A 27,308-nucleotide genomic window follows, 5' to 3' on the forward strand; every position below is an offset into this window, starting at 1 on the left:
AACACTCCTTATAACATGTCATTCCAAAAACAAAAACAAAACAAAACAAAACAAAACAAAACCAAACAAACAACCCCCCCCCAAAAAAAAGCAGTAAAGATGATTGCAGGTCAGTTTTTTCACACACAGACATTACATAATTTGCAGAAATGCAGCGAATCATTGCAGCCTTAAACAGAAAGTTAAGATGTCTTTATAAAAAATCTACCTGGTAAACAAAATCTACATAATCTCAGGAATAGCATGCTGCATTTACATAGGAACTTGGCCATCAGAGTTCATAAAAATAGCAGGGGGTTTTGTTATAAAAAAATAGACAAATTTCAGAATATCTTTATGAATTTAAATAAGATCTCCAAAAATACTAGAAACAGTAGTGAAACAACAGTAATGTTACAAAGAACATCAGTGTCCGTAGAGATGTTTCACTTATTCAAAGCAGGTGCATTTCTTACAGAAGATCAAAGCTTGGTTCTATGCACCAGTGTCTTATGGCTCACAATTGTCTATCACTCCAACTCCAGGGAATCTGACACCCTCTTCTTAATTCTGTAGGCACCTCCACACACATGTGTGCACATACTTGTAAAGAGAAATCTTAAAAAAAAACTCATTTATTAAAAAATAAATAAGAAAAGTGCATCAGTGTAAAAGTGGTAGTCAAAATTCTCTGGTACAGGGAAGCAGAATTCCCTAGAACTTGGGAATATGGCAAAACACCCTGCTATTCCGATTCAACTTCATTCATAACTTGTTCAGCCCAGAGGTCTTAGAGAAATGGAAGCATACAGCTTAGAAAGAAAACTGCAATATTCTCCAATCCATCTGTCCTTGTTGAAAATCTTGAGCATTTTTCAAAATTCTATTATTAGCAAGTGGATTTATTGAGATTGTGATATGAAGTGATAATGAGTAAAAATAGATCTTATGACTACAATGAACTTTTTTTAACTGAATGTTTAAACCATGGTTTACACTGAAATCATAAAACATGAAATATTTCAGAGGCTTGTATAGAATATGTGTAAAATCTGAACACTGAAAACCACAGAACATTGACAAAAAATGTAGAAAATGCCTAAGTAAATATTCAAATGTAACATGCTATAAGTTTGAAAACCTGTTTTCTTTTACCATGATAATAGTCTACCAATTAATCTGAAAACTGAATGTAATTCTATGCACAGTTCAAAAAGTTTTTCTGTGCACATTGCCAAGGTACTTCTGCTATTGAAGTGGAAAAAGAAAAAAAAAACACACAAAGAGTCCAATTAGTTTGAAAACAATCAGAGATGGGGAATGTATAAAGTGAATTTAAAGTTTAATGTAAAGCTTCAGCACTCTGCACAGTGTAATTTGAAATAAGTGTAGACATATTGATCGATGGACTAAACAAGGAAGCCCTCTACACAGATGTGATTAATCACAGATGAAGAAAATTACTAGGGGAACTAAAAGAGGAAGTAATCTTTTGAACAGGTAATTACTGAACAATTAATTCTTTTTTATAAAAACGAATTGTGACTCTACTCCACAATACATGCAAATATAAATCATAACTCATATATCATCACAGAACTAAAAGGAGTAGCTAAAAATCACACAACTGCTAGAAGAAAAAAAAGCTTACTTTTACATTGGCCAAAGATTTCTCAAGTAAGACACAGACAAGGGAATGATTAGTTTTCCCTTTGGCAAAAGATGCTATAAAACAAAAAGGGAAATTGCAGACTAAGAGAAAGTATTCAAAAACCACTTTTAAATATTTGTGTTCCTGAGATGTAAAAATGTGTTAAGTTGATGGTATGGTAAAAACCTAATAAAACCACAGGCAAAATACCTGGATATATTTTACAGAAGATTTGACAATTTTGCCAGCAAACACTTCACAATATGTTTACCATAATTACTTATGGGGAAAAGAACATTTCCAACGCTGTGAGATCCCATGTTCAAGAGACTGCACATCTTCAGTGCTGGTGATTATGGGCAGAAGCAGACCGTCTTCCACCACACATTCTGGATCATTCACACTGAAAAAAAATAAATTTTGCCATTGTCTTATAAGATTAATTTTTACCTTTTCATGATTCAGTCTTGTACTAATGTGCATTTCCAAAAGAGAAAATAAGTTTGTCTACCTAAGGCTTTATGCACAAATATACATAGTAACTTCTACAATTGCCAAATTTTCAGGTAAGTATTCAATTATTAATAAGTATTTTACCTGTGATTAAAAGCATATGTACACACAGGGTGTGATGGACGGCACCTTTATTCACAGCACTTGAGGAGACAGAGGCAGGCAGATCTCTGTGAGTTTGAGACCAGACGATCTCCAAAATGAGTTCCAGATAAGCCAAGGCTACCGAGAGAAAATCCGTCTCAAAAAAGAAAAAAAACATGTGCATATATCCAGTAGATGATTACTGCTCAACAAACTCTCATGTCATATTATGTGAGAGAAGCCAGCAAATACAAAAGCATGCAATGATTTCATTTGTGGTGTTCCAAGGACATAGGTATACTATCACAAACACATCAGTGGTTGTCAGGAGTTGAATGAGGCAGTGGGATGGGTCACCAGATTGTCTTGAGGGAATGTGTGTGGGGGGGGGTGGTAATGTAATATGATGACAGTTTGGGTAATTACATTACTGGACATAATTTGTTAAAACTCTTAGAACTGTACACTTAAACTTAGCTAAATTATTGTTCTTAAATTATACTTCAATCTAAGACTTAAAATAAGATATAGGAATCTATATTCAGACAGATCTTAACAAGTAGACTGTCAGTTGTATCATTAAGGATATTTCCCAGTAATTGGTTCAAAATTGTCTGCTGCTAAGGTGGATTAAAGCAAACTAAGAAAAGAACTTAATATTGTTTCAGAGAGAAACTGTTGAAGGGTAATCCTGGAATAGAAGCACATAAGAACATCATAGTCAGAAGCTTAAAGCTTCTGATATTTAATTAAATTGGGCCAAGCAGAAGCACTTGCTGGTTACTACAGTGGTGGTGACACATTGTACATGCACCTTTAGAGACTCATAAAATTAAATGTTTTACTGTAGCCTCAAGGACCCAAGTACCTGAGAGATCATCAGGCCATGGGAAAAAGACTTCCAAGATATTATATGTATAACATGGAAGTCATCAGAAACAGGAATGGTGTCCAGAATGAAAAAGAACTATCAAGTCCTTAGCATTACTCTGCAAGCCTACTTGCTTTTATCTGGTATTTCCCTGGGGGGAGTTGTACATTCTGTAACTCACTCACCATGGTGTTAGAGTATAGAACTTCTCTGGAACCTTTTTTTTTTTTCATCAAATACTTATGAGAGATTTTTAAACTACCTATTGAACAGACGAGTGTGTTCGGTTATTTGTACAGTGTGTGACTTATTGTAGACATTAAGTAAATATTTGTTGAATAAAATCATGGTAAAGTTAATAAATGGATATTGTTAGATGGAATCAGGAATAACAGATATCTCAGATGTTCTGTGAGTCAATCAGGGTAGTGGAGCCTGACATGACTAAAGGAAGACAAGAAAGCACAGGGTGCAGTCAGCTATTCTAGCTTTGGCTTTGCACTCACAGTGCACCTTCATGTACTAAGCTTCAAATTTTTTCCATTTATGAAATAAAGGCAATAGGTGGAAATAGTACCTCATCATTGTATCCATCTTATTTATCTTCCTGTTTCTCTTCCTCCTTTTCCTCTTGCCGCCTTTCCTTTGCCTCCTATTCCTCCTCCTCTCTCTCTCCTCTCTCCTCCTCAAGATTACATAATGTTAATAGGCTGCTTCATCTCCTGTCTCATCCAACAGTGTTATTATTTGTTCCACCTCATCTACCTAACATCTACTCCTTATGGTCTTAAGATACTAAGAAGAGAGTTACTGTTTACCAAAGCAGGAGCACACACCAGGCCATTATAAACTACTCAGTTAAAATTAAGGAAACCTCACTATAAAGACTGTTCAGTTTGACCAAAGAAAATGAACACAGTTCTTTCTGTTCTTAGCAGAAGTAAAACTATGCCGTTTTTTAAAAATCGCATGTTCCTTGAAACTTTAATTATACATGTCTGTTTATTTGTAGGTGTTCTTGCAGCTTTTCTCTTCATAATTGAGTAATACCTTTTCACAACAAAGCTAGATCTAAGTTATCTAGAAAATGACTATTGTTTACTATAATAGAACCAAAATCTAGACTGTAAATTCACACTCATTCCTTTAATTCTAACATCTGGGCAGCCAGAGGATAGCCAGGATCCTAAGGCCGGGCTGGGTGGCATAGTGAGCTTTGGACCAACTTGGATAGAGTGAGGTCTCAAAATCTAACAACAAAGAAACCAGAACTAATGAGGAAAAAGTAAGCAAAAATCGAATAATTTCACTTTTACATGCATAAATTCTATATTGCACATGGTGTGTGTGTGTGTGTGTGTGTGTGTGTGTGTGTGTGTGTGTGTGTTTGTGTGTGTTTCTGTGTGTGGCTACTTGATTTGTAGCAGAATAATTTTCACTTACTTAGGCTTGTTGACTGTTTTTGAGCATAATTCTATTATGCTGAATTATCTGATTTTCCCACAAAGAGCTGATTAAAGCAAGCAAATTAAAAGACTGTAGAAAACTAACAACTGTGATAATTAACAGTTTTTCACAGATTGTACATTTCAATAGCTTAGCAATGCATTGTTTACAGCTTCATCAGTGCAATGAAATTTTAATTTTGCTAAAACATGCTTCATTGATAAACAGTTACCTTTGTGATAAGTAAATCACTGTATCTTTATAAACCATTTCAAGCATTAAAAAAATCAGAAATTAGGGCTAGAGAACTTTCTCACTAGAAGAATATTTGCTGCTCTTCCATAAGATCCAATTTTTGTTCCCAGCACCCATGTTAAGTGGCTCACAATTGCCTGGACCTACTGCTCCAGAGGATTTGAGACCCTCTTCTGAACTCCAAGTTCACCTGTACACATATGGCATACACACAGTTACATAGACATGAACATAAATGACAAATTAAAAAAAAATATCCTCATATCATCCCTTGTAAGCAGTACCTGTAGCCTTAGGCATTGAATTAGACATATTGGAATATTGATAACTATGGTTCTGCAATGGCACCAAGTAGAACTTCAGTGTTCAAACTTGACTTTGACTTGTTTCTTTGTTTGTTCCGTAGTTCAGGCTAGCCTCAAACTCTCCTGATCCTCCTCTCACCTTCCTGATTTTAAAACTAATCCGAAAATCCTTACTTGAACCTTTATCCACATGTGTTTACATAACATTTTAATAATTATGCTATATTATATTATTATACTCTATTGAATAGCCATATATATATATATATATATATATATATATATATATATATATTCTGTATTTTCTTAACATAAGGAATTGGGATAGCCTCATTCTATGCATAATCTGAAGATGGATAATGAATACTTAAAACAGGAATTTGAGGATATTAAGATTGCTATGTGAATGATGTAATAAACCAGACTCTCTTCTGTGCAGGCAGCTTTAAATGCATTGTTCTGTTACAAAGACATTGCTGTCTGAATATCGACGCTCATTCCGTTAAATATGGGACACCATAGTGAGGTTCGTGATTTATATATCCAACTTCCTAGCCTCATGTACACTTTTCCTTAGGAGCCATCATCTCAGTGTAAAGCTTGATGGAGGCCTGTGTTTTTGTGGTTGTCATTAACACTGTGTTATCTTAGTCTGTTTAGCTCTCAACTTGGCTACACAAGAAAGGACTATCTAACTGGGACTGGAGAAATGACTCAGTGGATAAAGCAATTATTATGCAGTCCTAAAGGCCAGTTAAAAGTGGGAAGGCTTGTAATCCCAGCAGAATTAAGTGATCCTAAGACAAGCTGGATAGATACACATCCCAAGACCATATGCTCCAGGCTTATACCATAAAGTGGAAAGTGATGGAGGAAGATCCCCAAATACAGCTTGGTCCTCTATATGCATTAGTGTGTACCTGCATTCACATGTATGCCCAGCTGCATGCTAACAACCACACAGACACCACATATACATGCCAAAGCGAAATAATAGAAATAGAAGAAGACAGTAAGAAAGGAGAAGAAGCAGAAGCAGAAGGAGGAGGAGAAACAACTCCTAACTGTCCCAAGATAGGATCTTTGGAGTTTGTGTATCCTGTTTCAGGTGTAAAGGACATTAGTATATTATTTACGATCCCATTGCACTTCTAAACATCTTGAGGATTCCAAGAAGATATCAGAAAACTCTTTTTGAAGGTAAGTCCTGTTAGTTTTAGATTTATTAGTATTTGCTCATTATAATCACATATGCACTATAATATCAAACAATTAAGATAAGCATTTTGCAGAGAATAAAGGCTAATTTTGGCACACAATTTCATTCTGTGCTTGGTTTGCCCCATTGCTTTGGACCTATCACAGGCTAGCCTAGAAGGGGACTATGTGACAGACAATTAAAAATAAAAATAAAAAAGACCTCTCATATCACTAAGGGATAAAAGAGAGAAGAGCCCAAAGTCCCACATAACCCATTGAGTGACCTAAAGACCCCACAGAAATATTTGAGTCCTCAAGGATCCTTGTCTGGACTTGTAGAGAACACTCCAGATCCAAATTATAGCAGAAATTAAGAGATTTTAAAAAATACTTAGATAATGTAAAACTGCATAATAAACTCAGTAAATATTATGAATAGAGTTTCTTTAAAAATAGTTACATTGTCAAGTAAACAGAGGAAACAGTAACATTTTTTTTTACCATTTTTATAAATCTTAACTTTTGGCTGAAAAGAAGTCAGATTCTAAGGTCAACATCTATATCCAACCTCTTGAAGTATCAGCATCATCTGGTGCCTGGGAAACTCCTTAGCTCTTTGATGAACAGGAAAGTGAGCCCAGAGAATGGTACTAGATAACAGAAGAACAAGAACCAGAAGAGGTGTAACGTGGAGGCCTCAATGAGCCATTACTGGATTTAGAGGGAGCTGCCAGTGTGCATCTGTCAGAGAGATCTGGGAAACAGTGGGTGGAGGAGAGCTGCTGGTAACAGTAAGAAAGGGCAGACCTCAGTCCTCTATCCATATGTAACTGAGTCCTCCCCATGACCAATGAACCTGAAAGAGAATTCTCCCTTAGTGCCTCCAAAGAGAAGTGGAGCTCTGCTGACACCTAGATTCAACCTACTGCTGAAATGAAAGAAGTACATGCTGCTTTATACCACTCCCACTGCAGACAAGTGATACATACACCTACTAACAAGTCAAGTGGAAAAGCTTTTTATTTGTAGCAATACATACGGCAAAAAAAATGTTGGGCAAAATTCAGCAACATCTTATCTGAAAACCTTTATGAAGCTTGAATTCATGGTAGCATCCATGGGAGGCAAAAATGGAGATCATCCTTACTGCCAAAGGACTGAGTGCAAAGATTTCTCTCTAAAACTTTTGCTTATTTTATTTCATTTTATTTTATGTGTATGGGTGTTGGCCTGCATATATGCCTGTGCACAATGTGTGTGCCTTTTGCCTGAGGAGGCCAGAAGAAGTAATTGCATCCCCTGGGACTGGAGTTACAGATGGTTATGAGACACCATGTAAGTGTTGGGAATCAAACCTGGTCTTTGGAAGAGCAGCCAGTGCTATTCACTGCTGAACATCTTGCTAGCACTGAATGCATTTTATGTATGTAATGTTGATATCAGAAACACAATTCAAAATTGTCAATTGAAACCATTTGTTTTTACGTTATGATTTGAAATATTCTTTCTTTAAATGGGGGTGTTAAAAGAATGAAATGCCAAAATATCAGGTTAGTAGGGAACATTTACAAATCTTAAATCTGGTCAAGCTTTGTTCTTAGAATATACAAATAATTTCCAAAACTCAAATAAGAGCAAACAACCCAATGAAAAGCAGTGACCTTTGAGTTAAATTTTAAAAATGTAGACAGATGCCGGGTTGGGGGGGGGGGGTGCACGCCTTTAATCCCAGAACTTGGGAGGCGGAGGCAGACAGATCTTTGTGAGTTCAAGGACAGCCTGGTCTCCAAAGCGAGTTCCAGGAAAGGCGCAAAGCTACACAGAGAAACCCTGTCTTGAAAAACCAAAAAGAAAAAAATGTAGACAGAAAAGCAGTGACCTTTGAGCTAAATTTTAAAAATGTAGACAGAAAAGCAAACTGAAAGGGAACCATGATTCTCAGGAAGAAGTCAGGCATTAAAAAATATTATAAAAGTAAGAAAAATCAGGGTTAAATATATGATGCTAAATTCACTGTATCTTGTACTTACGGTGCTTTTTAGTTTTGCCTGTAAGTTGTGGCTGCCTGTGCAGTAGATAGCTATTAATTCTTATCTTTCAAAAATACTATTGTCAAATGAGATCATTTCTGTGGGTGTAATTTTTAACTGTAAGTTATCATGAGAGGTATCATTATCCTTAAAATGTCATTGTAATTATTATTATGAGTTTCTAACACCATCATCAATACAGAATATTGTAATTATTATTGTGGAGGATGAGTTAGTATGTTTTCATCAAAATAAATTGAAACAGATAAATAATATATAAACATTGTTTTGAAAATAATTTTGAGCTAGCTGTGTTGAGACATTCCTAGACCCTACTTTGGGGGTGCCTGATGTAGAACTGTACCTCTGATGAGACAACAGAAAACAGGGGCTTTATTTATTGCATTTCATAGATGTATAGCAGAGTCCTCTGCAGCAGGCTTTCTCAGACTGCCAACGCCCAAATCGTGACGTGGAGACTTATTAGTTACGAATGTGCAGCCTTATCTTATGCTTGTGCCACTAGCTCTTATAACATAATTTAACCTGTTTCTCTTCACCTAAATATTGCCTTGGGTCTTTTTACATCTCTTTCTTTCTGTATGTCCTGCTTTCCTGCTTCCTCCTTGTCTGGCCAGCTGAAGGCTGCCAGGTTGGCCGGCCCTGGGTGACTTCCTCTTTTTCTCCCTAGTTCTCCATTCTTCCATTCTCTCTTGGGCCTAGATTCCTTCTCCTACTTATTCTCTCTGCCCTCTAGCCCTGCCTAGCTCTCTGCTGCCCAGCTATTGGTCATTCAGCTCTTTATTAAGAACAATCAGATGCCTTAGGCATGCAAGGTGAAATGGCAACCCACATTTACATAGTTAAACAAATGCAGCATAAACAAATGTAACAAATCTTTACAAAGTAAAGTAATATTCTGCAACATAAACAAATGAAACACATCTTTGCACAGTTAAAGTAGTATTCTGTAACATAAACAAATGTAACACATCTTTACATAGTTAAAGTAATATTCCAAAACAGCCCTCCGTTGACATGCTCTGGAATGCTTAAAAAGAGTAAGAAATAACATGGTTGCTTTCCTAACACTTGAGAACGTTTCACTGCTATGGTAGAATAAAATCCATTTCAACTTCCTTACTTCCTATCACAGTCTAGGAAAATCCCAGGTTATCACTTCTCTTCTAGTCACAATTTAAAAGTCAGGTAATATTCCTATCTGGTCTTTTTCATCTGAAAAAAAAATGGTAAGCAAAACATAGAAAAAAAGGTTCATTGTAATAGGGACGTTCCTATAGGAACACCTAGAGTTCAATGGTAGCAAAGCCAGAATTCTACTGATGTCCAGATTTGAAAAAAATAAAATAATAAAAAACCTTGTAAAATCTTCCTTTGGTTCTTACTTTCTTGTAAATTTCATGTACAATATTTCCATAAATCCTCTCCATACAGAAATTACTCAAAATCCTATTCTTCATACCCAAGAACAACAGTTACTTCAGTAGAATCAGCAAATGAGGCTTTGTTCTGTAAGAAATTAGAATTCAAAAACTCTCCAGGAGTTTCTAAATTTCTTTGATCATCTATTGGGAAAAAATGTGAGCACATAGTTCCAATATCCTTCCCTGTCAGAAACTAACTTTTGAAGACTAGACAAGTCTTGCTTGATCAGAATGCATTATTCTAAATTGGAGCCTCACTGACCAAATTAAATGCAGGCAGCCTTCTGATGCAAATTCATAATATTCTAAGTGAAAAATATGAGTTCATTGAGGAACTGACACTATTGATCTTGCTGTCATCATAAAGAGCTTTAAACATCAACCACTAACAGTGGTGAGGTTAGCTCCATTCAGACTTTTTGAAGTTGATGCTTTGCAGTGACAATGAGGAAAATTATAGGGAGACAGGAATGGATGTGCATTGTGCATACTCCAATATCATCTGACCAACGGGTTCCAATTCATGGATTGAGTTCCTAGGATCAAATAGGTGTTAGGAAGCAGATTTTGAAAAAATAATTACAGAGTTACAGTGTCACCCCAAGTCCATTTCTGCACTTAACAATGACTAGTTTAAGATTTTGTTCTGTTCTTTTTTTCCATCTAGAAGTAGCATGCTTTATTGGCTACTTTTAAGTTAGTATTTATTAAGATAAAGGGTGATTAAAATATACAACTGAAATATCATCATATTATTTTCAAGTTCATACTCACTGTGTTTAAAAAACTCATACTTTTGTATGTACATGTATATGAATATGCATATATATTGTTACTCTGGACTCTAGTCTTTAGTCCAATGCCTTCAGCATGGTAATTATATACTGTATCATTGACTTATATCCCTGTCCCATCTCTCCTCAATTAACATTCTAATATATTTATAGTATTCAGTTATTTTATTATCTATTACTGAAGTGCATTAGTCTTATGGGTCCTACAAAAACATTTTGCAAAAGCACATGTTGACTTAATTTCAAGTTAATTCCTAAAAGAACTAAAAACAAATCACAAAGTCCCTAAAATCATACTCTTCCATTATTTTGTTTCTGTAACTGTAATTTTGCTGTGTACATAAATAATTCGTTAAAGGTTAGAAAATACACCATGCATATTGGAATTCTCAAACTTCTTGTTTTGTTTGTTTGTTTGTTTGTTTGTTTTTGTTTTAGATGGGGTTTCAGTATGTATAACACATTGAACTCAAAGGCACAGATATGTACCTGCCTCTTCCTCCTGAGTCCTGGGATTAAAGGGGTATGCCACCAAGCCTCTCATCTGTCCCCTTGTTTGGTCACACATAGCTGGTTGACTCTCAAGACCAAAAATCCATTCTGTAAAATACTCATTAATTATAGCTTTGGGGGACTATCCATTATATAAATGGATATATCCTGTACATAGTGTGTGTGTGTGTGTGTGTGTGTGTGTGTGTGTGTGTGTGTGTGTGTACGTATAACTTGTTGCCAAATCCTGCATCAAGTTCTGCAGATTTCTCTTGTTGTTGAAACCCTAAGAATATTTTAAATTGCGTCGGCCACAATGTGCATAAACTCACCTCAGAAGCATCCTGGTACTTCTGATGCATGAAATAATTCTTTTAAGCAACAAGCAGAATGTATTTAATAGATATAAAGTGGAAAGGGAAGACACAAGAACAGAGACAACTAGAGGACTGACAGAAATTTCATTGCACTGAGTGCTTATTTAACTGCAAAGATCACATTTGGCATAGGAATCACATTCTTTGCAGAAGCTGACTGCATTGTTCAGCAGATAATTGCTTTTATGGCTAATGCATCAGACTGAAGCTGGAGCTTTATGACACAATTCATTTGCTGAAACCATATTGCTGAAAATCCAAGTAGTTTAAGGGTACATTTGAAGACATGTTTTAGCATGATTTGTGATTCATCCAGCACACAGTACTGATGATAGAATATTAGTGTAAATAATTGGTAACTTGCTTTTCTTTCTAAATTATAGGTTCTGTTCCTCCCTAAACTGACTCAGATTGTCAAGAGAGGTCTTTGAATGGGATCATTTAAGAAAGTTGATTCAAGACAGATCTCTTGGCATACAAGTATGCCTTTATGTGTGGTAAAGATATCTTTGCTGCCTTAGGGAAACATGTTTAAAGGCTAACATTGACTACATTAATGGGCTGAGCCCTGGGAGGAAGAACAAGGAACTAAGACAGACATGGGCATGGGATTGCACAGAATTCGAGCAATAGTATTTATTCAATTCAGAGAAGGCTGACTGTGTGTTCAGGTGTAATGGACAGTGTCCTTTTGTATGGAATACTGAAGTGATATCCATCAACCTCACTGATGTTTGTTTGTTTGTTTTTCTGTTTTAAGATTCCATAGGATAAAACAAAAGGCTGATTAGATTTCTTTACTTATGATTTCCTCCCATGTTTCTCTGCACCCTAGTCTTTGAAAATAAATGCTGGACCCAGTGAGAGGCACTGGCCAAGGGTATGCTATGAGCTCTTATAACAAGCATTGACATCTTTGCTTGTTATTCGTGATCATGTTTTCATAGGTTACTTTTGCTCTTACAGCTTGAAAACGTTTGGATGCTGTTCTCTTGACTAATTTAGGAAAGACACAGACTTGCCTTGTAGGCGATTTGATTGAACGGCATTTAGCCAGACATTATGTACTTAGGAATTGGAAGTATCAATGTAAGCTGTGAGATGAGAGTCTTGCAGACTCTGACATGGAAGCTGGTATGCTCTCACCAAGCTGCCCTTCCTTTAATACTTGCTTTCTGCAAGACCTTCCTACCTAGGAGCATTAAGCCATTATTACTCTTTCACTTAGAGACATTGCTGAGAATTCATGCCTTGTCATGTTGAACTGGCCTTACCATGCTGCCTCATGCAGTATGTGTGTTGACACTGCACTGCTCTTCACTGTGTGCCACTCAGTCTTATCCTGTCCCCTCGGCTCTGTATGCAGAAGGTCTTTTCACCACATGACTTCATGAACAGTGTTTGTGGGTATTATTTGATTGCAACAATGATAACTTCTCCAACAAAGTAGCATTGGGCTCAACCACACAGCATATTCTTAGGGGCTGCAGTATGAAGTATGGAAGGATGAGAACTGTCATCACTGGGAAACAGTAGGTGGTGAATTCAATCTGTGGATTAATAGCAAGCAGGGTTAAAGGGTTTTCAGAGGGGAAAAAACTGTGTATGGGTTTATAACCATTAAAGAAAATAGTTTGGAAAATTTACTGCATAACCTCCGTTTCAAGGTAGCATTTACTATCAAAAAGCTATGCCTCTCACTCTTTTTCTAACAATGTGCACATACAACTTACTTAAAGTTTCCCTTAAGAGGTGTCAAATTGAATAAAACCCCTATTTAAAGGCCTTGCTGGATTGCTCTTTCATGCCCACGGGTGTGCTCTGTAATGCTGCACTTCTCTAAGTAACCTACTAATCTTATCTTTTTAAAAAGGAATTCTTTAAAGCACTATGTTCTCTTGTAAATAGACTTCTGCATATGCATCCCTCTAGCCTTCAAACTGGAAGAGCACATGCAGAGAGAGCCCCAAAGCTTCCTAAAGTAGTTTGTGCTTTTACCTTTCTTATGTTTCCCAGGTCTGAATCCATTAGAAGCCAACAGAGCCCTTCTGTGTCACTGTCACTGTCCCTCCTGGCTGTCAGCACACTGTGCATAGAGATAATGCAGCCAGAAGGCATTTTGATACTTAAAAACAAAAACAAAAACAAAAAAAAAAAAAAAACAGCTTTCAAGATCTATTCTTTGGAAGGCATTTGTATACTCATTATGCAATTCTTTTTTATATCTATGGAGAGTTCTGTAAATAAAACACTGCGGTCATGTGTTCCAGTAGTTGATGGCAGTCATTTCAGACAGAGCAATTACTTTCTGTATATATCTTGATAGTACACAGCCAGACATGAAAAAGATAATCTCACGTCTTTGTTCATGGTGATTGCGGCTGTCTGATTTGGCCAATAAACTATAATGGCTCCAAGACTCTCTGGTGGAAATATTGCTTTCTGTTTGCATATAGACCTGTTACTGGCTCAAAATGACTTATTTCCTAAGGTGAGCAACAGGGAAGTCTATTTATCTCAAGATAATGGCCATCCATGTGCTGCCATTTTAATTATACAGGTATGATTATTTTGCAAATGGGTATTTTGCTAGGTGACATAATTTGGAGGTACTACCTGATCTGAGCATTTGAGGAAGAACAAAGCTGCATGGCCCAAATAAGAAGAAATATCATCCCCCCCCCCAAAAAAAAAAAAAACATACACAGAGATTTAGATAGGAAAGTGTGCTTCTATGGTTGTCTTATCAACTGCCTATGGTGGACAGACTTTCCAAAGGTGAAGGAACATAGAAGAATGAATAGGAACATGGCACAGGGTCTTAAAAAAAAAGGTGATTTGTCTCTTATCTTATAGGCATTAGTGACCATTGCAAGATTATTTTCAGGAGGTGTGTGATGTAATTCAATTTACCTAGTAGGAGTATTACAGAAAGGGTAGAAGGGTGAGCTACTGGAGTATGTTTTATTATGTTTTATTCTTTCTTTTTTTTTTTTTTTTTTTTTTTTTTTTTGGTTTTTTTTTTGTTTTTTTTTTGGTTTTTCGAGATAGGGTCTCTCTGTGTAGCTTTGCGCCTTTCCTGGAACTCACTTGGTAGCCCAGGCTGGCCTTGAACTCACAGAGATCCGCCTGGCTCTGCCTCCCGAGTGCTGGGATTAAAGGCGTGCGCCACCACTGCCCGGCTTGTTTTATTCTTTCTTGATGGATATAAACAATCACAGCATTTGGGACCAGATTCCAAATAAAATATTGACATTACTTTGCATGTGTATAAATGATAACCTTGTTGTAGATGATTGATTGAAAAATAAAGTGCTGATTGGCCAGTAGCCAGGCAGGAAGTATAGGCAGGACAAGGAGAGAGGAGAATTCTGGGAAGTGGAAAGCTGAGGCAGAGAGACACTGCCAGCCGCCAGGATGAGAAGCAGATGTTAAGATATCGGTAAGCCACAAGCCACGTGGCAACTTATAGATAATAGAAATGGGTTAATTTAAGATATAAGAACAGTTAGCAAGAAGCCTGCACGGCCACACAGTTATAAGTAATATAAGTCTCTGTGTGTTTACTTGATTGGGACTGAGCAGCTGCAGGACTGGCAGGTGAGAGAGATTTGTCCTGACCATGGGCCAGGCAGGACCAGGAAAACTCTAGCAACATAACTTAGAACACATGATCCAAATTTCAAGATTTTAACCATTGTTCTGTTTTCATACAAGTATTAATGCTTGAAAATATGACTCTTACAAAAAGTCTTACCCTGAATTTATGATTTTTGTTTATCTTGTTTGTTTCTTGAGGAAAATTTCCACAATGTAGCCCTGACTGTACTGAACTTAGCATGTAGAACAGGCTGGCCTGGAACTCAAAGGGACCCTTGTCTCTGCCTCCCAGGTACTGCCATTAAAGACCTCTGCTGACAAACCTGAAAATTTATGATTTGGTAAAGAACTAATCATTGGAAATTTCCAAAGAAAGAAAATAAAATAAGCATTTTCAAGCATTCTATTATATGATATTAGAATTTTCAAAACATCTTAGATAAGGATTTATGTTTTCCTTTCCCAAGCTTAACCATTAAATAATAAAAGTTAATGTTGTTAAAAGAATACAACAATGTTCTATGTATAACAAATATTTAAAAGTATTTCCAAATTATATATTATTATCCATCCTCAGATCCATATGCCACCCTTTGAAATACATTGGCACATAATGAAAAGGAAAAAAAACTGAAAGAATATGGACAATGATTTTCTGTTCATTAAAATTCATTGTTTCCATTTCTATTTTGAGCATAGTAATAATTATTGTTTTTCTCTTGCCTATACATATAATGGGCATAGGTATTTAGAGCACAATAAGCCATGTTTATTATATACAGTATATTGTTACCAGCATATTATGCACTTCTTTGTAGATTGAGTTAATGAATTAATGAATAGGCAAGCAATATGCTCATTAAACAAAACTTTTAATATCAAGATGAGCCATTTGTTGTCTAAACATATTATGTTGTCTATGGTCCCCATTCTGGGAAATTTTTAATATTCTATCCTTTTCACACACTTATCATAGAAGCCTCATAACAATTCTGTGTCTGGGTGTTATCACCAGAGAGATTAATAGTTTGTAGATATGAAATTTAGAGAGTTACCTTTATCTTCTGAAAATGTGTCTCTTTTTCTAATACCCCATGGAAGAGCTAGTGTCACCAAAAGATTAGTTCAAAATTGTCTAAGTCCTTTGCAGACTTCCCTAGAATTGATCTTCCTCCTTTCTGTTCCTGTATGAATTCTACACACCTATTAGTAAGTAGTTTTGTCAACTATTCTACCAAACCACCACTACCAATCTCTTTCACGATACTTTTGTACATGTATGAACATGTGCGTGCATTACTACTATCTAATTGTTTATATATTCTTATGCAGATCCTGTTTTCTTTTATTTCATATGAACGTCATTGGGAATGGCCTATTGTCTATCCAAAAAGCCATCCTCATGACAGTCACCTCAGACTGTTTTACTAATCAACATAGTAGAGCTAATGCTAAGTAGCAGGTTAGATCCAGGCACAATGGTATATGCCTTTATTTTCAGCTGCTCAGCAAGCTGAAGTTGAGTGGACTACCTGATCATTTCAGGTCCAGACCAGGTCAGAAGTTGGGAGATTCTGGATTAAATGGACCATGTGATCTTTCCACCAATTATTCTGAGAGTTATGTCTTTTGCGGGTCTGATCTCTCTTTTATTCCTTTCAGAGGCTTGACCACCAGTGTGGCATGAGGACTTGCGACATTATCAGGCAGCGTAGTAGGGCCTTAATGCTTAAAACACTTTCAGTCATTGCCTGGAGGCAGGTTGCAGTCTATGGAGGGAGAGTTCCACAAATCAAGTAAGCGTTACAGGGGGAAAGAGTTACTAAGATGCTGGGCTACATGAGTGTATTTATGTAAGTTCTATCATAAACCTAATCAAAAATTGAAGATTTTGGCTACCAGATGAGGAAAAGTTTGAGGGAATGCTCTAGGACCAGAAGACGGAGTAATGGAAGGATGTTTCTATGACTATGTCCTATGTCTTATTGTTCATTTCATATCTCATTCCTAAAAGGCCAGGTATATATGACTATTAAGGAAAGCAGGTTTGACGGGAGACTTGAGCAAAATGCAAAACCCAATCTAAACTGAGTAACTCTTCAGAGAGATGACTGGTTCTGTCCTAAATATTTTGGATGACTAAGTATTTTATTACAACCAAAAGTGAAATTACTTTATAATTAAAATACAAAATGTCAGTTACAGATGTATGCTCTTATTTCTGAACTGTGTGAATTTGATTTTGTGAAGATAACTACAAATCATGTATTTTATTTTTATACTTACTCTGGCTACCATGAGAAATTTAATTATATCTGAGTTGGGGATATGCAGAAAGCAGTTAGGAGGCAATCAAGGCATGTCAGAGAGAACTTTTAGCATCATGATCTAAGAGCATAATTAAAGATGAAAAGTGTATGTTCATTTTAGCATCTTCAGGAGACAGAATTTGCGATATCAAATTATTGATAGGCACAAAATGAGATCATATGGTTCCCAGTTATCTGGCTTTGGAAATTTAGTTATAAAATATAGAATGAGGCATCAGATATGAAAATGTTTATAAGTTTAACATATTATAATATTTTCTTTTAAATTAACTCTAGACTAGTATGGATCTAAAGTCAAGAAAATACCAAAATGAGTATGTATTTCTGGATGGCAGAAGAAAGCCCTGGGCTGTCAGTCAGAATGTGGAGATATTAACATCGACATGAAAAATGAAGTCATAGAACTGTATGGGTTTACAAAGGAGAAAGGAATATAGAATAACAGTGGTGGAAATCTGGGATCTGTAGAGGAAAACAGTAATATATCATGCCTTAGACCTCTAGGCAAGAAAGCTGTGAGGAAACAGACAATGGATCCACTAGGAGGAATACTGTTACTTAATCAAGTAACACAAAGACTAAGTAAGGATTTGATGTTCAATGTTTTGAAATGGTTAGAGGGGTGCCATATTAGCTATCAAAACCATGGTATTATGGACTTAGAAGAAACGGTGGCAGAGAGTGAGGAAATAAAGAGAGTAAGACTAAATGACCCTGAGATGATATCGACCTTTGAAACACACACACACACACACACACACACACATACACACAACAACAACAACAAAAAACCGTGGCTGTCTCAAAGAGCAAAGGAAATTAATGAGTAAATATTTTAATTTCAATTTCAATTTTATCATTTTAGTTAGATGATTTTCATTTACATAATGATAACTAATGAAAATTAAAAGCTATTAAAAAGCACAATAAAATAGTGAAATACATAGAGATGTGTTATAACAGAATGCAGCTGCTGAGGATTCAGGAACATTACTGACAAGGAAAGAAAAGCTATCACATACTAAAATAATAATAAAAAAAGATTGATTTTTGTTTATGTGTATATGGGCCGTATTTGTGGGATTCCTGAGGAGGTCAGAAAGCCTTCACTAGAGTGGGAATATAATGACTGTGTGCTACCTGAAATGGGTAATGGGAACTGAGCTCTTATTCTCTTCAAGAGCAGGCAGTGCTCTTAACTGCAGAGCCACCTTTTCAGCTCCTGAAAGGAAATCTGAAAACAGTTCCTAAAAGAACATAATCCATGATTTAAAAAAAAAATTAAATTAGCAGCTACCTGTTTTGTAGGTAGTTTTAGTTATTTGAGATAGGAAGTTAGGTTTACTTCCTGAAATGAACTAGTAGGTTACATGATAGAGAAAAGAGAGCATGGCAGATACCTTCAGGAACACTAGGGATAAAAAGAAAGATGTACAGGACCAGGTTGGAGTACAGATTCTAATGTTGCTCATTAAAGGAATTCCTGTTGAGTTTCTCCGTATTCCTATGGTGAATAATTGAGCAGTGTAAAGAAGGCTGGAAAAATGGGGATCAGAAAAAATAAAGTGTTGAGAATTTCATATAAACATTTGGGTTGCCTTCTTGGAAGTGCTCACTTTAATTTCATATAGTTAGCAACTGACTCCCAGATTTTACCTTGAGTACTGAGTGGCTACCATGCATATACAGAGAAGTAGGGCCTAAAGATTGCCGTACTGTTGGGGATTTCAGGACCTATACAACAAAAGCCCCCCAAATGGTAGTTGAATTTGGGGTCTAAGAAAGGATGTAACTGCAGTACAAGATCACTGTCTCCAAGAAGAGTGGTTTTCATTTATTAACAAGCCATGCACCAATGTCCAGCAATTTTGGCTGAGACTATGTAAAAAGAGGTTATTGAAAATGTCCTGGTTTGTGGATTACTCTTCTGTTAGCATGATGAACTAATTGACCTAGCAGGACTCCCAGGAGAAGAGCTGTTTCTGCTTGGTTCATCTGGAGGACAATTTGTTGTTTCATTTCCTCTTCTGATCCCATTGAGGAAATTGAATTGTGAAGAGAGTACTACTGGGAGCATTCAGAACATGTGATGGAATAAGTGACTTTTATTCATTTCTTTATTCATTCATTTGGTACTGCTTTAATTAGCACAAAAAAGGATAGCTTTATTAGTTGGGAATGTGCTGTGATTTTGCTTCACATGGATCAGTTAGTAAAATCATAAAGACCTGTCCAAGTGAGGGCCCCTTCCAAGAACAAAACTTTCATGACATTTTAATTTGCAGTGGTTGAGAAACTTTTTGTCTTCATAAGTGTTAGACATTCCATGCTTATACTGAAGACAATCAGTGGCTGCTAACTGTTAAAAACAAATTAGAAGTTTAGAAGAATTAATATTGGGGTCACATACAAATTTGAAGTTTTAATTTTGCCTCAGTAAAGATGAAGTTCTTATTTATAATGATGTCCAAATATAGGTATGAATAGTTTATCCCCAAGTTTTAACACCCTCAGAAATTTCTAACCACATTACTTTTTTATCATTAGTGTGTGTACTTTTAGACAGCCATGGGGATCAAGATATATAAATATAACATTGAGTGCAGTTTGGTAACTTATTCTGTATGTTCATCCTGTGCCTTAATGAATTCTTAACTATGTGAAGCAGCCTGGTTTACATTCAATCTAAATTAAAACCTCACATGTCTTCATGAGTACAGTTTTGTCTTGAGAATAATAGGCAGCAGAATGGAATAATATATGATTAAAAGTTCTGTCCTTGAATAGGACAGTCAGGGTCCAAGTCTCTAATCAAACCGTCAGAAACATTGTGGCTCCAGACAATAGCTTACATACCTGAATACCATGAGGTTAAATATGATGAGTGTTGATAGAAATGAAGCCTTGCTAGAAGAGACTGCTGTACATTTGGGACTTAACAGGGGCTACTAATACTTATAAAATCTTTTTTGATGATCTTGCACAATGCTTGATACAAGATGTGTGTTTAAATACATGGTTCATAAAATAGTGGGTAAAAGAGAGAGAGAATGTTGCCTAGAAAATCTAGAATCCTTATCCCATTCTTTTTCTCATAGTCTTTGTCCTCCCTAGCAACCATTATTTTATTATCTATTTCTAGGAGATTAACTGTTTAAACATCTATTATTATTAATAGTTTGGTAGTATCCATTTAGGCTTTTAGGGCCATGGTTAAATTATCCTAAATGAAAACACTCTATCAGGCACAAAAAATATTTCAAAACACAAAGTGAAGTCTTATGTTGAAAACGTGCCAAGCTCAAAAGTATGCATGACTTCTCTTATATAAATTTTGTTCCTTTAAGTCCACGAGTCTTTAATAAGAATCAAAATTGTGTTTTACTTTAAAGAGCTAAATCACTGAAAGTGTTTTAGAAGATGTAGTTGTGGTAATGTTTTATTTTCTTGTAGAGATTCAGGTGGGTTAATTTTGCTAATCTTCACTAAGAGATAGACTTAGAAGTTTTAACAATTACAATTCAATATTATCTTTAAGCAGCTTCAAAGGCTCTAATGATAACTATACCAGAAATAGCTTCAACAATAATTTTAATAGGGGAAAGGGTTATTTTTTTCAGGTTGTGGAAAATGAAACTATAGCGAAAACATTCTAGAATTTTCTCCTTTCTTTTTTTTTCCTTTGGCTTAATCACATTTGCCATCTCTCTCAATGGCTTTGCCACTGCTTTTTCTAGCTCTATTCAGCATCACTGCTTGGCAGGCATTGGTGAGGACTTGGCTTTGTAATCACAACAGCTTAGTTCAAAACAATCCAGCGGAACATCAGAACATGCAACTGGCAGAAACATGAAAGTATCTTTAGATGGCTAAGTGCTAGGATGTGAGATCTGTGATTGCCCATCTTTTGTGTTTGAGTAAAACTAAGGAATGGCAACTTGAGAAAAGTATGAATGTTCTGTACTCTCTGGCCTTTGACTGAGTTCTGGACTTGGAAATATTTGGGGAAAACAAGAAGTTTCTTTGCAAAGTTCAGGCCCCTAAGAATCCATAGTGGAGGAGAGCCAAAGACCGAAGATTTTATCTGCAGCACTTTGAAAGGCCCTTTCTGTGATCAAAAGAAAAGAAACGCAACAAAACACACTGATTGACAGTGCTTATGATAGCTAAGTCTTTTCAGCCAGACTCTGAGCTGGGGCTTCAGATGAAGGAAAGCAGAGGAAACAGAGCAGTGGTGATCAGCAACTCATTAACTCTACCTGTGTCAATCATAGTGTGTAATTAATGCAAGTAAATTATGAAATTCTGCATGACACATAGTTAGGTTTATGACTGGTGATGTGAATTTTTGCTTTGAATCATTTAAAAAACAGGACTAATAAACATTTTTTCTATTTAGTAATTAGCTGGAGATACACCCTCCATAGGACATGGCATCTTGTTCTAAACTCGCAACCAAATGCTAGGACAAAGGAGGTTATATTACTATAAAGTGTGTGTGTGTGTGTGTGTGTGTGTGTGTGTTTTAAGGAGTTATATAAAACCAAGATTTTTCAGCCAGTAAAATGGAATCTTAGCTATAAGCTTATGGCAAACGCCTCCCCAGAACTGAACTTCCAGAACTGAAATGAAACCTATGAACTTTTAGTTAACAGCTAAACAAATTAAGAATAGAGAGCTTAATTGAATAGTGCAAAATTATTTACCATAAATTTTATAGTTAAAACTGAACTTTCCATTCTCCAGTTGAAACTTAGAATTTGTGCATTCTGGTTTTGATTCTGATGAGAACTTGTGATGTCTTGGCTCTGTAACCCAAGCATCTCTTCCTTGTCCTTTATCTTTAACTGCCCCCGCCTAAAGCGTACTTTTTTTTATTATTTTATTTTTATTTATTTATTTATTTATTTATTTTTTAGCTTGCTCGCCACTAGGAAACTAACCTGTCTTCTTTTTATGTCTCTACACTGGTATTTTCATGGTCATGCCCTGCTAAACTATTATTGGGATAAGATCATTCCTATCAAATTCAGTGTAGAATGCTATCTTCTGCTCTTCACTAGCCGTTAAGTAAATAGTGAATGAGCCTCAGTCTAGAAAGCCTGAAGACCAAAGTGAGTCAAGAGCCAAGAGAGGAAAGAAAATGCATTAAGTAATGACATTTGGTATTGCTGTATAATTATTTATGTGGTGATGTTCTCAAGTACACTCTTTTGTGCTGAACTATATGTAAATGGAGACAGGAGAAACAGTCCAGTTTTACATGTGTATGCTCTCCTTTGGGTTCTTATTCAGCCTCCTACATGTAGTTCTTCCCATATTTTCTTGTATGTACTTCCCAAGGACTAGGGAGCTGCAAAGGCACTTCCAAAGGAGTGCGCTCTGGTGTACCAGCTCTCTTGGATATATGTTCTTAAAAATAATCTGCTCAGGTTCTGCATTGAAGTTTATTCTGGTCATTAACTATTAGCTAACATGGTCATTGTCTTTGGTGACCAACAAAATAATGTTTTGTCCATATTGAGTAAAAAAGCTTGAGACTTCACAGTTCATATATAAAGTGATTCTGCAATTTCATCTTACACTAGAGAAAAAAATCTAAGGCTCAGAGATATTACCTATTAGGCCAACATAGTTTTTGTTATATTTCATAGGTATTGCAGTTAGATGAAATTATATTTGAGAAAAACATTTATAATTACCTTGTGGATAAGGGTTTCAATTATTAAATATTTATTCTAAATTTCAGGTACATATCTAACAGGGAAAACACAATATTAAATCAATCATTTGTATATTCTGTTCTGACCTCATTCTGGAGGCATGTTTTTAATAAAGCTCAGTTTTTATTTTTTTATTTGTATTTAGTTATTTTATCTAAGTCTTTGGGGACAGAAGAAACAGAGATCCTTGTTTGAGAATGTGATGCTTGGATATGACGTTGCCATTCCTTTGCACTCATGTGTCAGCACTATTGGAACAGAATGCCGAGACTGGGTGTCTTAAAGTTGCTAGACCTCAGCATTGGAGCCTAAGAATTCAAGACCAAGGTTCAAGCGGTCCATGTGACATGAAGCCTGGCTACTCTTGGCTTAGAGATGGCCACCTTACTACCATGTGCAAAGATGATCATTTCTCTGTAGGAGCCCTACTCTAGTGGCTGTCTTTCATCTATTAAGAACACTATTCCTGTGGGAATATGGAGCCTAGACTTGGTAGCTCAGTTAGCCGAATTGACTTTCCTTAGGGTGATATCTTCAAGTCAATTACATTGAAAGGTAGAACTGTACTTGATTAGACACAGCATAAGACATAAGACTGTTACAGAATGATTTTGAAGTCCCAGAAACATGTTTACAGATGAAAATATCCTATCAACTGCCTCTCTTTATCTTTTGAAGTTGCATTTGATTTCAAAGTGTTGTTTATTTTAACAGTATTTATTAAGACGCACTTTCTAGAGCAGTGGGTCTCAACCTTCCTAATGCTGTGAACCTTTAATACAGTTCCTCATGTTGTAGTGACCCCCCCAACCATAAAATTATTTTTTTTATTTTTTTTATTTTTTTATTTTTATTTTGCAATACAATTCAGCTCTACATATCAGCCACGGATTCCCTTGTTCTCCCCCCTCCCGCCCCCCTCACCTTCCCCCCAGCCCACCCCCATTCCCACCTCCTCCAGGGCAAAGCCTTCCCTGAGGACTGAGATCAACCTGGTAGACTCAGTCCAGGTGGGTCCAGTCCCCTCCTCACAGGCCGAACCCAGCAATCCTGCATAGGCCCCAGGTTTCAAACAGCCGACTCATGCAATGAGCGCAGGACCCAGTCCCACTGCCTGGATGCCTCCCAAACAGATCAGGCTAATCAACTGTCTCACCCACTCAGAGGGCCTGATCCAGTTGGTGACCCCTCAGCCATTGGTTCATAGTTCATGTGTTTCCATTCATTTGGCTATTTGTCCCTGTGCTTGATCCAACCTTGGTCTCAACAATTCTCGCTCATATAAACCCTCCTCATTCTCGCTAATTGGACTCCCAGAGATCTACCCGGGGCCTAGCCATGGATCTCTGCATCCAGATCCCTCAGTCGTTGGATGCTGCCTCCTAACTGTAGTTTTGCTACTGCTGTGAATTGTAATGTAAATATATGATATGCAGGATATCTGATATGTGACTCCTGTAGCAGTCGTGACCCACAGGTTGAGCCACTTTTATAGAGGCTGGAAAGACTATTAAATGGAGTTTCAGCCTTTGAACAATTAAGAAGCTTAAAAGTGGAGAAAACTGTACTAAAAAGATAGAATTCCATACCGCATTCATTTCATTCACCCCTCCATTCATATGTGAGTTTTTTGGAAATTTGTCTCTCCTTAGTTAAATGGCCAATGCCTGAATTTTCACTGAATCGATCACACTTCCTGGGTTCTTGCAGCTATGGCCTTCACACCAGCCTTTTAAACATCTCTAGTTTTTTTATTTTATTTTTTCACCCAGTGGTGACAAACTTAAATGTAACCTCATGAGCGTATAGAAAGTGCAGCACTGAGTTCAACATGAGCCTTCCTGGAGACACTGATGGAAGCACTTTACCTTAGCACTTCATTGCTTTGCCTGTGAAATAGAGACTGTGACATGTGGTGCACATGGTGACTGTGGGAGCTAAAGAAAGCTACACTTAATTTCAGTTGTAGTGTTTGGGTCCTCCTGTTCTCTTTGCACTTACTGGCTCTTTCTATGAAACATCGCCTCTTTTCTCATCCAAAAGCCGAGTAGACATTGAGGGCATCCATTGAAGGCACTATGCTAGCATGAATATTTGATTTTGTATTTTATTTTATTTTATTTTTTTGGTTAGGAAGTTGTCATATGATCATTTAGCAGCACTGCTATTTGAAGGTGTTCTTTTCTCCCTAAGTCAGCTCTGGAAGCACCTGTTACACAAAGGTATCACACACTTCTTACAGTGTCGGTGGATTCACAGCAGAAAAACTCCATTAGTATCAATCACAACTCCGCTATGTAATGGGCTCTCGAAATTTTTCTTTGCTTCCTGAACATACATTTTTGTCTTATATATAGTTCAAGAAATAGAGGAGAAGTAGCACATAGGTACAAACACATATGGAAAGGTGTTGAGTTAAAAGGAAGAAAATCATGTGAGAGTTGTATTGGGGAGCTGCTTGCTTTTCAACACACTAAGGATACTCATTAACACTTTCAGCTCAGCAACTTACCATCAATCCAATTAACAGAACATTTTAAAGAATTACAGAGCCTAAGTCATACTTCACCAGCTTCCCAGTAGGTGGCACCATTGTGACTCACAATGGTGCTGTCCTAAGATAAGGGACAGTCGTGGACAGTTTAAATGTCAAAAGTTTCTACACTGAGAAATAGTAACACTTGTAAACCTGTCTTAGAAAACCACTGAAAGTCAAAGATTATCACACAAACCCTTCAGTTAGAATGTGTGTGATGGACTTTATGACTCATAATTTTTATAATCGCACATTTGGATTATTTTAATAAAAACAGTATATAAATGCTTACATGAATATATAGACATTTTCCTCTTGAAATTTCAGAAATCTTTCAAGATATGTTGAAAAGTTTTAGTACTTAAATCACAACCATGAAGTAACTAACTAAAGGAAATCAGTAAATGTAGCATTTTTGTACAGAAACTATTCATTCTCTCTTCTCTGTTTGCTATAGAGTCATGCTACCTTAATGCACATAAATTAAATAGAGTAAACCTTATTTTAGGCCCACACTTCTTAGTAAAAGTTACCAGAGTTTGTAGCTTGCTCTCTAAACGTTAGATAGCCATAAGAATATCCATGTCAACGATGACAGCAACATACAAAGAACTCAACATTTTTTAATCTTAAAGATTTATTGGCAAGTACAGCTGTAGAATCAGACACATATTTATTTGAAGGAATAATATGTTATTTATTATGGCTTGTGGAGTTCACAGGGATGTTTTCAACTGAGATCTAATAATTCCTCTGTGACTCTGTGACATTAGAGCATAATGTTAAGGATGAGTGGATTTCATGACTGCCCAGTCAATTATTTACTTTTAACTTTTAACCATTTGTTAATATTATTTACTTGTTTGTTCTCACTGAGTCAATTGTGACAAGTGAGTCATCAAAATAGACAGTGTCCATATGCATCAGGGGATATATGTGCCCTATCATACCTGCCAAAAAGGTGATTAGGAAAGTGATTTGGGTTAAGAATGCAAAGAAACCCAACTTCAGATAGTTTTCTAGTTTCTTGGTTTATCAAAGCAATTGCTATGAAAAATTGATCGAAATTGATTAAATATACTTGATATATTTAACAATAGTAATATTTTTAAAGGCCAGGATTTTAGGAAGCCATGACAAGGATGGGGGGAGTTGGAAAAATGTTATTTGATTTTATTCAATGATAGGTATAAAATGACAAGAGAAACGATTTTATTGAATGCATCAGTAATAAATACTACTATCAAATAAATGTTTAGGTAAGAGAGCTAACAAATAATAAAAATTTTAAAAAGAAACACACACACATACACACATATATGCACACATACACACACACAATTTGCTAATGACATTTGACACGTAGAATATTGTAGCATGACTTAATCTACAAATCTCATTCCAACTTCTAACCTCACAGCATCTGATATTTACTCTAGGATATCAAGGCCACTGAACTTGTATTCTCTACCACAGAGCTTCCTCCCAAAGATGTATTTTTCACCTGCCTTTGACTTTTTGCCTTCCATAACTCAGACAACTACTTCTACTAACTAACTTGCCATAGAATGCTTTCCCCATAAGACTTACCAGGTGATGAGAAATCATAAGATAAAGGAAGTTAACACTCTTCACCAGCAAACCATGACTTCATAAAAACATGGAGGTGATTTCGGC

The 27,308-nt window shown here is 36.3% G+C and overlaps 1 long non-coding RNA gene across 1 annotated transcript in view; it reads right to left on the bottom strand.

Annotated features, from left to right (window-relative positions):
* Positions 1-20,418, bottom strand: part of LOC131921167 (uncharacterized) — a 41,587-nt gene extending 21,169 nt beyond the window's left edge. The window contains exons 1-2 of the long non-coding RNA XR_009381874.1: positions 20,229-20,418; positions 1,902-2,033 (exon numbers count right to left, since the gene is read on the bottom strand). This is a non-coding gene — a long non-coding RNA (uncharacterized LOC131921167). The remainder of the gene's footprint in view (positions 1-1,901; positions 2,034-20,228) is intronic.
* Positions 20,419-27,308: the final 6,890 nt, after the last annotated feature.

The sequence above is a fragment of the Peromyscus eremicus genome, chromosome 10 (assembly GCF_949786415.1).
Source record: "Peromyscus eremicus chromosome 10, PerEre_H2_v1, whole genome shotgun sequence".
NCBI classification, from domain to species: Eukaryota; Metazoa; Chordata; class Mammalia; order Rodentia; family Cricetidae; genus Peromyscus; species Peromyscus eremicus.